Source organism: Xyrauchen texanus, chromosome 28 (genome assembly GCF_025860055.1).
Source record: "Xyrauchen texanus isolate HMW12.3.18 chromosome 28, RBS_HiC_50CHRs, whole genome shotgun sequence".
Taxonomy (NCBI): Eukaryota; Metazoa; Chordata; class Actinopteri; order Cypriniformes; family Catostomidae; genus Xyrauchen; species Xyrauchen texanus.
The window spans coordinates 29,974,234-29,991,769 of record NC_068303.1 but is presented as its reverse complement, the minus strand read 5'-3'; the positions used below and the strand labels follow the sequence as shown (position 1 = coordinate 29,991,769).

At 38.6% G+C, this 17,536-nt stretch overlaps 2 protein-coding genes across 4 annotated transcripts in view; one reads left to right on the top strand and one right to left on the bottom strand.

Annotated features, from left to right (window-relative positions):
* The window catches only part of LOC127621600 (ras-specific guanine nucleotide-releasing factor RalGPS2-like), a 171,547-nt gene that overhangs the window by 30,659 nt on the left and 123,352 nt on the right, over nt 1-17,536 (bottom strand). The window lies entirely within an intron of this gene.
* Nucleotides 3,590-17,536, top strand: part of LOC127621601 (angiopoietin-related protein 1-like) — a 31,105-nt gene continuing 17,158 nt past the window's right edge. The window contains exon 1 of the mRNA XM_052095269.1: nt 3,590-3,911. The gene's annotated coding sequence lies outside the window, so the exon portion shown is untranslated. The remainder of the gene's footprint in view (nt 3,912-17,536) is intronic.

Genomic DNA, 17,536 nt, shown 5'->3' with positions numbered 1-17,536 from the left:
TACAAGAAACTCTGAAGCTAATCAGACCATATGTGCGTTAAATATCAGTACATGGACAGAGCGCGTTTATAAAAAGCCAACTTAATTTTCTGAATAATAACATGTGAGATGATGAAAATGTGATGGCCTTTTTATGTAGCGTTAAATATGTGTATTACTCTAACGCCATCAGTATTGGTTTCTATGCAAGCTCTCGATGTAAATGTTTTTTAATGTTATTTTTAAATATATTTAATTTTTTATTAATGCATATAGTTATTTTCATTTTTTTAACCGTTCTTGGCAATGTTTGAAAAAAAAAAATGAATAGATTTTTATGTCATAATTGATATTTGTAACAGGCACTTAAATTTACAAGTAATCGATTACTTGTATTTTGTGGGTTAGAGTCGTCGACTACAAAATTACAACAAAATGCCAATCTCTAATGACTACTACCAATGGCAGATGACAAAGGTTAGACCGCCTGTTTTTTGACAAATTTGGATGGATTTGAGTAGAAATGCCTACTAGCAACTAACAGTACAGCTACTTTGAAAACTGCAACCGTTTCCTCACTATCAAAGATGTCACCATAAAGATGCAATTTTTCACACAATCAAAACAATTAATGACCCAGACTATACCAGGTTACTGTCCACTTTCATTGTGTGGAAATGAGAAACTTGGGCATTCTGCTAAATTTCTCCTTTCATGTTCCACAGAAGAGAGAAAGTCATTTCAGGGTTTGGAACAACATGATGGTGAGTAAATTATCAAATAATTTTCATTGTTGGGTGAAATATCCCTTTAAGACTCTTTATGAACGTAAAATTGTTCAGTTGTTGCCGCTGTGTCTCGCTCACACACACACACACACACACACACACACACACACACACACACACACACACACACATCATCTATTGCAATCATATCTTCTCACTATTGGCACTGTTGTTGTATTGTATCAACAAATTATCCTCGTCTCTCTTCAAAATGTCTCTGGTTTTGCTCTTTGTCTACAGTTGTGAGGTGAACAAGGGCTTTCACTGGCCCGTCTGGAGAGTGCTTATTACATACTGAGTAAATATTTGGATTTGTGAGGAACACTATGTGGGGGGGGAGAGTATCTGCATTAAAAAGAAAGATGTGCAGCTTCTGGAGAAACATTTGTCAGCATGTAGTAGAGCCCTGAAGCTACACTGTTTATAGAGATGTGTGTGTATTTGTGATGGGCATGTTTTTGGCCTCCAAATAAGCATCAGTTAGATACAGACCGATTACATCAGAGCATCACTTCTGTGATGTTCATTAAAAAAATTAACACAAGCCACCAATGTGAATGGCAGCATGACAAAGGAAATGTAGGGAAACAAAATAACAGACAAATCTATCCCTGAGACCAGACTGATTGAAAACAGAGAGTGCATTGTAAGGCTTGTTTATATCATCAGTACTGTTCATCTATCTGCAAATCAGGATTAAGGTAATAATTAGTCCCAAGACAGCCTGCAGCACATACTGCACACACACACACACACACACACACACACACACACACACACACTGTATAGAACAGTCACTTATAACCACACACAGAGACACACTGACATTAATAAATCCAGACTGAACCCCACAGTAACTCAGTTACATAATCATTAGATGAACAGCATCGTCATTTAATTAATTTATGGGCAGATGTGAATGCAGGGGGTCTGTGTGCTGTGATTCAACTGTTTTGAAATTGAGCCGGGACAAAGTGTAGTTTCAAGGCAAACAAAGTGGTTTCAAGGCAAACCAGTCATCTTGGGAATGCTACCGGGCCATTATTTATATATATATATATATATATATAAATTCATGATCATAATATATATGATTGTGATTTTATCACACTAAAATCATGTTAACACATATAATGTTTATGTCTTGTGGCTAAACTTTTAAAATAGTGAGAATTTTAATGTTTATTCATTGGGCCTATTCACTTCCACTCTTCCACTGACTTGCCTCATTGGAACCATGATTTTTATTTTATAAATTAATACACAAGGGACCAGTTGAAATCATTTTCTGTGGTAAACAACATTTTGACACAAATGCTGTCGATTGAGCTTAATTTGTATTAAACTCTGGAACATTTCAAGGTGTATTAACTCAACAAAATTGAACTGAGTTAAACTTCATGCAAAAGAGGTGCAACGGCATCCGGTGACTACCAAAGGGAGTGAGGACAGTGGAGCTCATGTGATCTGCCTCATAATACAGTCAGATTCTACAGATACAGTAGAGTAAGAACGTCTATTGCAAACAGTATAGTGACTTGCAACCTCAAGCTATTTAATCTCTCTAAGTGCATATGTATAGCTTGAATACACTGTTTGTCACTTACGTTAAAAGAATCTACCAAATACATATTTGTAATATAAATATGTACATTTCTATAACTGCAATATACTGTATAAAGGGAAAGAGAGCGATAGAACAGAGATGGATTCTTTTTGAAATGTTAGACAAAGCTCACACACAAGCTAAATATTATTGTGGGAGGGCAGATTGGCAAAAAATCTCTTCCAAACAGAAGACGTCTGTCCGTTTCCTTAACAGCTCATTTGAGTGGTTAAAGTCCAACTATTTAGGCACCACACTTCAATTTAAACACCTCTGCAATTAGTACACACACGCACACACACAACAATGGAAGAACCAAATTACACCCACAAACTCTTATTATTTCTGACCAGAGATCAGACAAACATTCTAAGAGAAAACAGGAATAAAACAGAAATATTCACACAGTTGTCCTTGATTAAAGGAATGTTCTATCAGCAGCATCTATGACGTCAGTTACCACAGACAATCATTTTGACTCATCCTTCAGCTTGTAAAAACAAACAAAAATAGCTTTCCGTGTTGCACTTTTTAAAAAGGGGTTTAAAAGTTAAAATGTAAAGTACATATTATTGTTAAAAACGTGTTGCTGTAAAGTTGTCTAAATCATTCTTTTGTAGTGGGTGAGCCATAATAGAAAAGATAAAAGGAGACACAAACATACTGAACTGCACCCAAACAGCAACACAGCTGTGAAGAAAAAAGACAAAAAAGACATATGTTGTTATTGTGCAGAATGTTCAATAACATGCTCTGCCCAAATGCTCCTTAATTTCCTACCCCCACATTTTCAACAAACATCTGAGACACACGCGTGGGAAGAACATTTTTACGATTTAACGTCACATCAGGACTGGTGAAAGCATGTGTGTTTCTAGATATAACAAGACGGAACGGTGGAATCCCGAGCCATTCAGCTCTAAACGAAAGCAGTTCTTCTCTGTCTCCACCGCAAGCCTATTCTCCCTGAGTTCAGAGAGATCCCTCTCCCCCACTCGCCATCCCTTCCTCCTCCTTTCCTGAAGAATGAGAGATTTGATGGGAGGTGAAATTGTAGAAGGGGTCGAGTTATTCTGTCTCTATTTCAGCACCAGTTACATCAGAGGAGGGGTTAGGACTTCCCTCCAAAAATGAGAGAAAAAAAACCAGGTCCCAATCCTCTCTTCCAAACATTTACCCCTCCCCTCTTCATCCTACATAAAAAAACAGAGTTGCTGTCCGAGAGTCCCTCAGTCTCCAGAAAGCAGCTGGGAGTTCAAGAGCCATGCAAGTGGCACAGAGCCTGTGAACTCTCGAATGGTAGCTTGCTACTGGGCTGTTCAAGGCCCTGGGAGGTGGGGATACGGACTCAAGGAGTTTAGGGGAGGAGGCCTTAATATCCTGGGACACAAGAGATGAGTCCAGCTTTATGGAGTTTTAGAGAGCCATAGGGAGTGTAAGGAATCACGGAAGACACCCAGAATCGGGAGGACTAGACGGATCTCAACAGAAAACGGAGGCAAACAAATAATGGTCCTCAAACATTAAGGTCAAAAAGTGTAAGTTATTCACTTTAATATCTTTGAGTTCTTCATATTAATAACTTAATCTTTATCCTTTGATATTTAATTCTTCATCCCTCAATTTGTAAGCAGCAGGAAGTTCATCTCCATCTTTCTTTGGCATATTCCGTTAGATTCAGAGCCCTGTTTTCACTTTTCTGAAAGAATTCCTCTGTCTGCAGATTTGTGCACTTAACCAGGGCATGGGAGGGCCAAGTGGTCTGGTCAGAGGGTCTTTCAGAAAGTCTGCATTGGATTACTTCTGTTATGTTGCTCTTCTTTCACAGGGAACTACAGTAGGACAAAGATCAAAAGCTGAGAATAACCCGGAGCTTTACCTCTTACTTTGCTTGCTTTCCAGAAAAAGATAAGGGGTTTGACTCAATGTGTTGTCTGGTCCTCATCAGGTTCATGCAGAAGGGGGCAATGATTGTTTGCTTGGTTCTCAGCATGTTCTGACCTTCACATAAATTCCCAACTGTATCTAAAATAAAAAACTTTGAAGGTCACTTTGAGGTTGGTGTCTTCTGGCTTTTCTTGCATAGAGAGGTCTATATTTTGTGGATTTGGCCATGTTTTGAGAAACGTAGTTTGTAGATTTTATGGTGGCATGCAGGTTATGTTGTATAGGTGTTTGCATGAGGTCCCTCATGATTCCTCTGGCTGAGGCTCTTGTCTAGGTAATTTGGTCCACTGAACGTCTATGTACTGTTGTGGAGGGGATAAGGGACTCCATTTATAATAGCTCTATTATAAACCAAACCCACCTAGACACTAGGTCATTTTACACTAACCACTTCCTCATGTAGAAAAGCCTATGTTCTGCCCATCACACACATTTGACAGTGGGCACTTTGAAGGCTAATCACAAGCCAAGTTTTGCTGTAGCACCCGTATCCAAACAACTAGTTACTCATGATGGTAAAACACTGACCTGACACACACACACACACACACACACACAGGGAGCAGAATCAGTAAATATCAAGCTGACTAAAACAAGACCAATACATTCAACAGACATTTTTCCACCATTGGGCCAAATGGTTCTCGTTGAGGAACTGTGCAATTATATACAGGTTCCACGAGGGTAAAGTTATGGTTTATTTTTCCACTGTTGTGCTGTAAAATCAGAATTAGAATAGACTGACTGAGAAAGTGACAAATCGTAAGTTGTGACATGCTTAAGGGGTTCCACCAGCACGGTTTAGTATGGTAAACGAATGAGAATGGTTTGTAATTGAACTGTTACAAACCTTGCTCAAGTGGAAATGGTACTGGAAATGTTACTCCACATGCTCAGAACCGTTCAGTCCGAAATTTTTAAAAGCAGTTAATAAAACAGCAGCCTTGATGAAATATCCACACTTGGGTAATGACACTGTGTGAGGATCCATTCACACAGGGCATGTTTTTACTTCAAAAAGCGCTAGATGGAGCTCAAAGGTATGGAACAGAACGCAGATATGTTTTTAACTTGAGACTTCATCTGTCATGATGCTCATGGTGCAAGATATTGAACAAACACTACAACCAAAGATGTCTGCAGGATGTGCGTATACAGAATACAAAAAGGTGTCCTGTGTGAAAAGGACAAGTTCAAACCAGTTCAAAATGTGTAATTGGAAACCAAACTGAATGGCTGAAATGTGAAAGGTTAGAAAAACTAATGTTTTCTCTGAGAGCTGTAAAAACCCAAATATACTCTCACAAAGAACGAAGCAGCTCTTGGAGGAGTTTCCATGTCATTACTCTTCAGAGAACATTCCGTGCTAAAGTGTTGGCACATGGCTCACCTGTAGCACATGCAAAGGGTCTTAAAATGACTGTAATTCTCTGTCCTTCTGTCTCTCACACTCACAGATTTTTTCCTTAAACAAATAATGGCAGTCTCCCTCTACTTATGGACAAATGTTTCTGATATCCAAGTGTGAGCTTCTGCAAGAGGAGCATTCCATAAAATTGTTGAAAGACACAAATAGACAAATAAAACATCATGTATTCAAGCTGTAAGAGGTGATAGTTGAATGTGACATTACATGGGTAAGGATAAGAATGGCCCCAAGGCTGACACTGTTTGGAGTCCATAGTTTATTCATGTGGGTACTAGTGACAAATCGTTTCTGTGGCAAATTTTAGAGAACAGAACATTTTATAACTTATTCTACAAACAGATTTACATTTCCTGAAGGAAATATCATAGTTTGCAAGGCAGCAATGAATAGTGTTTTAGGTAAGCTGCTTTAGGCTTTGGTTCTGTTAAGATATGTAATGTAAATGAAATGACACATCAGAGTGCTTTGAAATGTACTTTTGTCAAGACTCTCCAAGAAGAACTGGGAAGAATCAACAAATAATGGGCTTCTGTGGCACTTCACACCTATAGCTGCCTTTACAGCATGACGTCATCGCTATAAGTTAGGTTTGAATGCTATCTAATAATGTAATGAATGGATGCAATGAATGAGTTTTCAAACCTTAATCTTCAATCTCATAAAGTAGAAATTTTTATAAACAGGCTACCAAAAATGACTAAAATGATCTACCAAATATTTAAATGGAGTTTGAACTTAAATGAATTAAAACAAGAAAATTGAGAAGAAAAAGCTAACAGTAAAAGCAACTTCAAAACAGTGCTCAACTTCCAAGCACTGTAATCAATTCCATGTAGAACCAATAAAAGCCAACCCTATTTCTCTCTCTCTGAGAGCACTCTGTTTATCTTCTTCCATTCAACAGGCTAAAACAGTAACAAGGTAATAAGAAACACGTGGATATGACTTCTGGCCTTTTGCGCGCGCACCCACACATTTTTCCCCCCTTTATCAAATGTCTGTCATATTAGCAGCAACAATCTGCTCCATTTGTGATAGATCGTTGACGGTGTTCCAAACACTTTGTTCTCTTACCATCAAGCCCATATTAAAATACACCTACTGTACATCTGTCGCACTCTATCCCTTTACTGAATCCAAGCGCAATAAAAATACCAGGCCAAAGGAGACAAGAGCAATTTAGCGATTTAGGAATAAAGTGAATGTAAATTCCCATAATGTTTTGTAGGGCGAACAGTGGAAAAGCACCCATTAATCTGTCCAGTTGCAGCAGTTCTGTTTAAAAGTCAGAACAGGTAATGATTTCCTTGCATCTGCCACTGTTTCTTTAATACCAGGGCGGCATACTTCACTTAACACAGCAGACTGCTTATGCTCTGTGCATACAAACAGATGTAAACAAATTTGAAGTAATAAGGGTTACTGGAAGGATTGATGGACAGTTCACAGTAGCTATGCTTCCATCCAAGTTGCACATTTAATTAATGCGAATAACCACAATAAAGCAAAAACAATGTGCGAATAAAGCTGCGTTTCCATCCGATGAGTTAAAAAATAACAAATCGTCTCTTCTGTAGAAGTTGCAGCCACTATGAATATTTTATTAGTAAAATAGTCTCAGTTTAGAGCACACAGGCAAAACAATGTAAAGAACTTTGTCTCACGTCTGGGAGCAACAACATGTTACACAGTTCTGGGAGAACTATGTGAGTGTGGTGTGGTCCTCCCTTAAGCATTTGCTGTGCGGATCTATAATATTTTTTTCAAAAGTGTAAATAGACCTGCACTTTGGCACAGTTCAAGTTTGTATTTGACATATTTGCTCTGCAAACTCTATGCAGGTTTTGGATTTTCTAGACATCGTTATTTCAGGATGACCAGAGCAACATTTCAGATGTGATGATTGGTCCGCTGGTTAGTGCAATTATGAACAAGTTATTCAGTAACATGACTTTTTTGATACACATCTTGTATTCCTAATGAATTCAATAGGAGTTTATTTAGTAAATATGTTTCCATCATAGATAATGCGCATTTCTTCTTATCGAATAAAAAAAATTATCTACCTTATGCGAGCGTATACATTTGTTATGCTCATTTTAGAGATTTTATTGGCATCTTGGGGTTTCCATCCAGCCATTTTTAAGCGATATAGCTAAATGTGCAGACAAACACGTGTATGGAAACCCAGCTTATGACAGCGCTAAAATCGCTGGGGGTTGCAGAGTATTGTTGCTCGACAGCTCCACCTTACAAAGGCAAAACAGTTAATTCACCAATACTGAAACAGAGTTTGTGCAGCCAAATGTATTGTACATACTAGGGATGTACTATGGTGGACAACTAATCGACTAGTCATCTAACAACTGACTAGTCGATTATTGGATTTGACAACTAACATTAATATTTGATTAGTGGAGGTTGTAATTGGAGATGCATTTCTTATTAATTGAGAGACGCAACTATTTGGAGACCATTTTTGCATGATTATAGCTTGCTGTGCTTAAAAGTTATTAATAGTCAGCACAGTAAAACCCTCCGCAAAAACTCTTCAATATTTTAAGTTTAGGCCATTTATGCACCACTGCTGTTACAGCCATCAAAGCGCTGCATTAACAATACATTACAAGCCGATCACTGTTGGACGTTAAATCATCCTCTATGAGTAATGTTGAAACGCTGCGTGTCCATATATCCTTCTGAAACACGTCTGATCTGGGTCACGTAATCATAACACAGCCTATATTATCTTTAACACAGACTAGTCATTCAAACAACCAACCAACTAGCTGATTCTGAAAATTTGAAGTTTTGAACATCTATTACATACATACTTTATAAATCACTAATACGATATGCACTTAAATTTGAGAATATTGAGCCAAACCAATCTCTCACAGCATAGATAATAGTCAAAGAAACAAAATGTTGGTCACAACTTCAATAAAATGAGAAGTTACTGTGTTTTGCCTTTGAACAGCAGTGCTGTATCCAGCTGTATCAGGAGGCAAATTACTTTGAGTAGCTTTTTCAATATCAAGCACTGTGTGAACGTCCCTTTAGGGCGCCTACACATTAAAGTTTACGCTGTGTCAGAGAATGTTGCGAATGCAAAGATTTTAATAGGTTTGGTGCATCAGATAGATGCAGATGGAAAACACAAGGGTTTGTGAAAGTGACACTGTCATGCAACTAAAAGTTGAGAACATATCTACTTTGGTCACAACACATTTTAAAGTAGGCAACTGTTAGTCAAAGACAATGTAAGCAAGGCTGTTGCAGTTGTGCTTTTGTGAAATCCAATTTGCTGCATCCCTTCTTGAATTCAAACTGGCATGGCTCTTTTCACACCTCAAACTGAGCATACATATTCCTATCTGCCAAACAAGCTTTTCCTAGTTTTTAGGCGCCTGCAAGGCTCAAGATGTGATGGTGTGATACAGGCAAATGGAGAAAGTTCTGCTATGCCTTTTTTTTCTGAATTCCATATCCCCACACTTCTAGACACAGTTTTGAATGGAGGCTTTAAAAGGGGTTTTCGCAGTTGACTTGTGGGTGGTAATCAGGACCACGGCCCGAGCCATTCAAATCGTGTTCAATGAATGGCTGCAGTCTCTAGGAGAGGACTGTTTCTCTTTCCTGTTCTCTCTTTGGTTTAGTCATTGGCTCCAAGCTTAATTAAAGTTCCCTCATGCCCAGATCTCTCACTTCATAAATTTCTGCCCATTGGTCTCCATTCTGCTAACATTCAATTCCTCTGCAGTCCTTTAAATGGTGGGATGGTGTAACAAAATATAATTTGGGGCACGTTGTCCAATCTCCTCGGTCTTCTTTTTCTTTCCTCACCCTAATTTTGCCAGTGTTTCCTTCTGATTAAACATGTATAGAGTGTCATGAATAGGCTTCCTGGATTACTGATCTTCAGCCACACTTGAGATGTTGAGCCTCGTCACTAATTACTACCATGCCAAAAAACGTTGTCTGCATGCGACGCATTTGTTCCCTGGGGAGAGCATTCTAAACTAAGGTAATGACAGAAAGCTGCTGCTTGTTTAGTCATCTTTCATATTGCTCAAACATGATCATTTTCAGGAACAACAGTCGACTTTGGGATCTCTCAAGACTTTAGTCTTGTAGCTTGTGAGTCTAGCGGTGTTGCTTAATGCATCCTGACAAAATCAATAACATCACCGGATCATTTATCCCTCAGTCATCCTCGTCTTTCTCTGCAGTCTCTGATCCCTCCAGACTGCTTGGTTAAAACAAGAGTTCAACTCCAAAAGATACTCTCTGAAGGCAATTTAATTAGAGACAAGCAGCTGAGAAAAGCAGTAATTTGCAAAGATGCAAATTACACGTCATCAATAGTGATTCACTATCACAAGTTAGGACAGACTGCTTTCATACCAGCTGCAAACCATATCAGACTTTACCTTTTCAAGCGGACTCTGGTACGGTTTGAAAAACAACATCAACCAAATGAACCAAACTCAGACACCAAACAGATTCAGGGCCACACCAACAGCTCTTATATGAAAGCACCCTAATTCCCTCTCTCTCTATGTGGTGCTCCCCTCTTTCCCTTCTGTCTACCTCTCACGTTGTTCTTCTCTTTCTTCAGATGGATGTTTTTGAAGTGTGAGTAAGTGTTTGCCAGGCTGGTTGGTGTCATCTTGGGAAGTCTGACAGAGAGATGTGGAATCCTCTGATATATATTTTTTTTAAAGGCTGGGAAATACATTCTCTTTCAAGAAAAACAACACATTTCATCCAACTCTGTCTCACTTCCCCATGTTCAAATAACAATGATGTATGTGTGTGTAGATATGTGTATATGTGGTAAAACTTCAGCAATGCCTGAATAATTGTCAAGGGATTGCCTTCTTAGATTGCTCTTGACAATATCAAACATTTGGTTATTCAGAGTGGTGGACTGTTTGGCACAATTTAACTGCCAAAGTAATTGCACAGTAATGTCATGAACCACAGATACATCTCTTAAAATTATATGGATCTATTTGTAGGGTTGACTAGCTCAGATCTAATTTATTTCATGGTTCAGAGCCAAAACTTATAAACTTCCAGATTGCTCATTTACAATTGACCATCTTCTACATATAGCTACCACCATTAGGATGTAAACAGCAACTAACCCTAGAATGTCATTAGAGATTGAGGAAGTCTGACAAATATCAGCAGAGGTTGAGTAAAACATGTTTTTTGAAAACTATTGGGATTTATTTGGTTTTTCTTTCTCTTTATAGTTTTGCTCAGTCATTCTCCAAATTTCTCCTCTTCAACGTTTTGCCTATTTCCATGGAGAACAACATGTTTAGATGGAAAGTTTAGACAAGGAAACGAAGCAAGCAATATCCTTTCTTCTCGTAAAACTGTTCCAACTGACAACCAACTCTCTGCCTAATAAACTTTGTGGGAAAATATAGGACTTTATGGACCCATATCAAAGCTTTTTCAATGAGAGCACAAACACCCTTAACAAAACACCAAATATGACCTGCTGTTTTCTGCAAGTTAATAACTTCAACAGCTCTCAACTGCCCAATCAAAGTTTGACTTAAAACAGCTGACTAGATCCTTTAAAAATAAGTACATAAATCCCACAAAAAACACGAGGCCAAACTCTCTTACTCACTACAGAGGAAGTCACAATGTCATGCCACACACACCAAAGACTGAAAGAATAGTTGGGCGCCAAGTAGCAGAATAAGGCAGGGTGAAGCAAGAAAGAGAAGCAATGAGCTAATGACTTGATCTCAAGTCCAACTCCAGCACAGCCAAGGAAAAACACAGCTCCTGGTGGCCCGCCAAAGTGCACCACACACAAGCAGGCCGGCCAGGAAGCTTTGTTTGCGATTCTGAAATCATCTTCAAGTCATTTGATTTGACTGGATGATTGACTTAATTAATTGCTCAGGAATAGTTTGGCTCTATACGTATTCAGAAGGTTCTTGTAAATCCAAACCCATAAAAGCTAAAGGTATGGTGATGTCATCAAGTGTTATTGAAAAGGCTTGTTGAGATCACCACAAACAAAAGACAAGAAGTTGCCTCAATTGACTCTCAAGCTAAATAGTGGAAGGACAAATGACACTGACCACAATTGCTTGGTAAAGATGAAGCATGTAATTTATGCATTACTATCGTCACCACACAATTTCTTCTTAAACTGAATACAGTTTGAAAAAAGGTTAACCGTCTACCATTGGTAAGAAAACAGAAACATACCACCCCAAACTCACACCATTGGTTTAGCCAACCACGCCACTGAATTGTGTATTTGGCTGGTTGGGATGCTCAAACACAGTAATGTTTTGATAGCGTCACAGAGCCACAGTGTTTACACTTTTCGGGGGAATCATCCTACGAATGGCTTACTTATAGTTGTGTCTTCATATCACACACTATCCCTTTAAGGACATTAACTATATTAAAAGCTCATGAAATTACATAAATAACACAGATGGATAGGTAAAAATGAAGAGAGACAGTTGGCAAAGCTGGGTTCCAAGACACAAGTATAAACAAAACTCAGAAGCTATCCTTCTATTGAAACAGAGGTTCATAAAAATACTCTTGAGGAAAGGAGGACTTTGGCAGAACCTAGTAAAAATATGGAATAAGTGAGACTTTATTACTTAAACAAATGTTTCCAGACAAATACCCTTCTGGTATTTTCAAGATGGATCACCAAGAAGACAAAAACAGGACTGAGGAAAAGCCGATTCCTGTGATTAACTCTAAAATGAACCCAGTGACCCTTTTTAAGTGGGTTTTGCTTGTACAGCAGTTTCTACAATTATATTATCACAAAGAGCTTGACTCTGCATTTTCTATCAATGAAGAATGGCTGGGATTTGGTCTTTGACAGCCACCATAACCAATGTTAGCTCAGTTATACCCTATGAAAACAAGTCACTATACATTTGCAAGTCAAGTTCTGTTGTTAAAAATGGCCACAAAGAAACACATTTCTCTTAACATTCATCACTTTACTGTTTTTAGTGAGGCAAAGCCTTTTTTCCTGCACTGCAATTTTGAAACAACAACAACAAGAGGACGAGTCTTTAGTTTGAGAAACCGATTCCTCACAGGTCCTAGACAAAACAGCTTCAATGAACAGGACATGCCAAACATTTACATTGCTGCAAGTAGAGGATTCTTAATAAGTGTTATAAAACTTTTGTACTGTAGTGTCTAGCAGTACTTATAGAGTATACAGCTATACAGTGCATCCAGAAAGTATTCAGACCCCTTCACTTTTTTCCACATTTTGTTATGTTGCTGCCTTATGTTAAAATACTTTAAATTATTAATTTTTTTCACATCAATCAACACTCCATACCCCATAATGACAAAGCAAAAACCAGAATTTAGATAAATGTGCAAATTTTTTTAAAAGAAAAAAAAACTGAAATATCACATTGACAAGTACTCAGACCCTTTGCTATGACGCTTGAAAATGTAACTCAGGTGCACCCCACATCTCTGGATCATCTTTGAGATGTTAGACTTTGATTAGAGTCCACCTGTGGCAAATTAATTTGATTGGACATGATTTGGAAAGGCACACACCTCTCTATATAGGGTCTCACAGCTGAAACTGCATAAGCTAAGAGGTCAAAGGAAGTGCCTGCAGAGCTCAGAGACAGGATTGTGTCGAGGCACAGAAAATGAAGGGCTCTGAATACTTTCTGAATGCACTACATATAAATAATATGTAAGTGTTTTTTTATTTTTTTATTTAATGTCTCTTAAAATTCTATGCATAACTATAAATGGACACTGCTAAGAGAGCTGTAAAGCAACAGTATTTCTTACCATGCCATACTGTCAAGTAGACATGTTGTTTTATTTTGTGACAATAAAGTAGAAATAAAAAAAGCTTCATATAGAAAATGTATTAGATTATTAAACGTTATAAAAATATAAAAACCTGTAGTAAATGCATTTACATCATTTGACATTAAATACCTTTTCCTGTAGTGATTTCAAGTAGTAGATGGATTAAGACCGAATGAATTACATTTTGAAAGGAAATATAGACTATATTAAGAAGCATTTTGGAATATACAGAAATGTATATTAACTCCTAAAAACATGATTATGTTCCTGGCATAGAATCTTTTTAAAGGTATTTATAAACTTTGTTTGAGACAAATAGTTGCAAGTAAACAAGAAATCCACGCATGTTTGTCAAACAACACTGTTAAAACATACCTTTAAAACCAAGTTCAGTGTGATTGGTGGATTAACACGTCAGTCAGACGGTCCATTTATATCTGAATGAATGATTCCTTTACAGAATAAGATGACCAATTATGGTAGTCTACGCATGAATAATTACCATTACTGTGAAAAGCATTGCACATAATTGTCTGTATGGTGCTCTGGTGAGCACCAGTCCACTTCAAGAACTGGTTACCACAGAACATTTATTTAAACATTTAAGTAAGGATGATGTGTAGTTTGAAAAGCCTTGTTTTTCATGTTGGTCCATGGTAGTGTTGTCTCCTCTTTTCTTCGTTGGTGTGGTTTAGAATGTCAAGGTTGTCTAGCGGTTTCAGATAACTGACTTACTACATAGCACTTTAAAGTATACATTCTCGGTCAAATTCAAATGGATTGCATACTTTTTGTGGTCAGCATCGGGTTGGAGTGAAGCCAGAATGTCTAGTGCAAGAGATGACTCGGGCTATCCGTTCTCTGGTGCACGCTGTTGTTTGAGCTTCCTGCTGGCTACCATCATGCTGCGAAGATGCACATTTCAGTTGGGGAGGATATTTAGCGCATATACCTCACCGAACCTTCAGGGACATTGTGATTTTTTTTGTACTTCGTAATTGTGGTAAAAAATATATAGAGCAAAGTTGGATACTTCTTTTCTTAATCAAGTAAAAGTACTATAATTTCTTTATACTCAAAAAAGTTGAAAAATGTACTCAAGTCCTGTAAAGAGTTGTTGTAATTTCTTACTTCCCACCTCTGATGGCTATACATACAATACAAATGATTAAATATACTGGCACTGAATACTTTATATGTGAAGTTACATTTCACATTTTCACTGAAAATACCATGTCAGAAGTGCTTTTTAACCTTTGAGCAACTGTATGGTTCAAATTAGTTTTCTATCCAACCATTTATAAGCTTTTATTTCTCTGGATTAATTTAAATAAACCTGATTTACTTGAATCATGATTTGCCTTCATCCCACACATGTTCAGTTCTATAGTATGTGCATGATGCAGCATCAGTTTGAGTGAAAAGTGCTTACAGAGAAAGTACAGAATGCACAGCTCATCGAGGATTCATATTACAGTATTAGGTCAGAAAAATTTAAAATCTGGATATGTGCATTCCTACAAGGACCTATTTAACATACAATGACAAACCATGGTTTACAGCAGGACTCAGGCAGCTACGTCAGGCAAATTAGGATGCTTACAGAGGTGGGGATAAAATCTTGCACAATCAGGCCAAAAACAGACTGACAAAGGAGATTAGTGTGGCTAAAAGAAGCTATTCTTAAAAGCTGGAAAACAAGTTCTCAGCTAACAGCACTGCACGTGTGGAGAGGTCTGAAGGACATTACCAACAACAAGACACCATCCCCAACTCTGTAAGGAATCAACATCTGGCTGACGATCTAAATGTGTTTTACTGTAGATTTGAAAATCCAGTCTGACACCCCACACCCACTCAGACCTTCACATCACACAAACATTTACACTTCCTGCAACCCCTCTCCTGCTACTCAACCTGCACTTAGGATGCCCAGTGCCCAGATCTTGTTTCAACCACTTGTCTAAACTCCTGTGCTGACCAGCTGGCCCCAATCTTCACACAGATCTTAAACAGATCACTGAAGCAGTGTGAAGTTCCCTGCTGCCATCCCAAAGAAACCCCAAATCACATGACTTAATGACTACAGACCCATTACTCTGACATCTGTCGTCATGAAGTCATTTGAGAGAATGGTGTTAGCCCACCTGAAAGACATCACTGGACCCTTTCTGGATCCCCTGCAGGTTGTGTGTTTATATATCTAACAGGTCAGTGGATGATGCAGTCAATATGGGACTGGATTACATACTTCAACATCTAGACAGAACAGGGACATAGGTAAGGATCCTTTTTGTGGACTTCAGTTCGGTTTATTACCATCAACACCACTCTACTATGGACTAAATTAACCCAGGTCTCTGTTCCCACCTCTATCTGTCTGTGGATCAGTAGCTTTTTGACAGACAGGCAGCAGCTAGTGAGAATGGGAAAATTCACCTCCAACACATTTACAATCAGCACTGGTGCCCCCCCAGGGATGTGTACTCTCCCACCACACTTTTCCGTCTCCGAAACTGAATGCACTGCCAAGAACACCTCTGTTAAGCTCCTGAAGTTTGCAGACAACACTACACGTTTCACTACATTCATCAGCCTCATCCAAGATGACGATGAGTCTGCATACAGAAAGGAGGTTGAACGGCTGGCTGTCTGGTGCAGTCAAAACAACCAGGGGCTGAACACGCTCAAAACAGTGGAGATGATGGTGGACTTAAGGAGGAACACCCCAGCATTAACCCCACTCACCATTCTAAACAGCACTGTGGCTGAAGTGGAGTCATTCAGGTTCCTGGGCACTACCATCTCACAGGACCTGATATGGGAGACCCACATAGAATCCATTTTGAAAAAGGTCCAGCAGAGGTTGTACTTCCTTTTCCAGCTGAGGAAGTTCAACCTGCCACAGGCGCTGATGTTACAATTCTACTCAGAAGACATTGAGACACTGAGTCTATCCTCTGCACTTTAATAACTGTCTGTTATGGTTCAGCTACCAAGTCAGACATCAAAAGACTTCAAAGGATAATTCAGACTGCTGAGAGGATTATTGGCACTCTCCTACCCACCCTGCTAGAACTGTACACATCCAGATTAACGAAAAGGGCTGGTAAAATCACTCTTGACAACATTCACCCAGCACTTTCCAACTGCTGCCCGCTGGCCGGCGCTACAGAGCACGGAGCACCTAAACAGCCAGGCACAGGAACAGATTTACCCTCAGGCCATCCACTCCATGAACAGTTAAAACTGTCCCAAATACTTTCCTTTTTGTCAACACAACCATATGCAATATTCAGTCCATCCATTCCTACTTGTATCTATATTTCATTTATATTTTTTAACACATCCTACCTCTTTTTCAACACATTACATCACCTGCACATAAATGTATATCTGTATATAAAATGTTCAAACAACATTATTTCTCTATTGTATATTTCTTTTTATTTATCTGTTATATCTTATTTTTTATTTTTATGTCACTATATGTATATATATGTTTGTGGTGAGCAGGGTGGAGCAGAGTGTCATCTGGGCAGAGCGAGGCCAGGAAGATAAGTGGCGAATGCACGCCACACCGACCCGTGTTCCAGCGAGAAGAGACAACGGCAGACAGGAGAGATATGTATGAAGCTTGTCCGCGTGTTTGAGTGTTTTTATGATTTGATGCAGCTGGCTGAAAAGCAGTGTGTTTTTGCTTCTTTGTATGCTGAAAAGTGTCATTAAATGTATGTGTGTTTGTCAAGGCGGTCCTTGTGTGTGTAAGCATACTTAGCAATAAAGCTCATTATCATTGTGTGTTCCCTGGGAATCAAAACCCATGAGCGTGGGTAGCACCATACTCAACAGTTGAGCTACAGGAAATAAAATTGGTTAAAAAGGAAAAAGAGACACTTTGAGCCAAAACACTGTTCTTAAAGA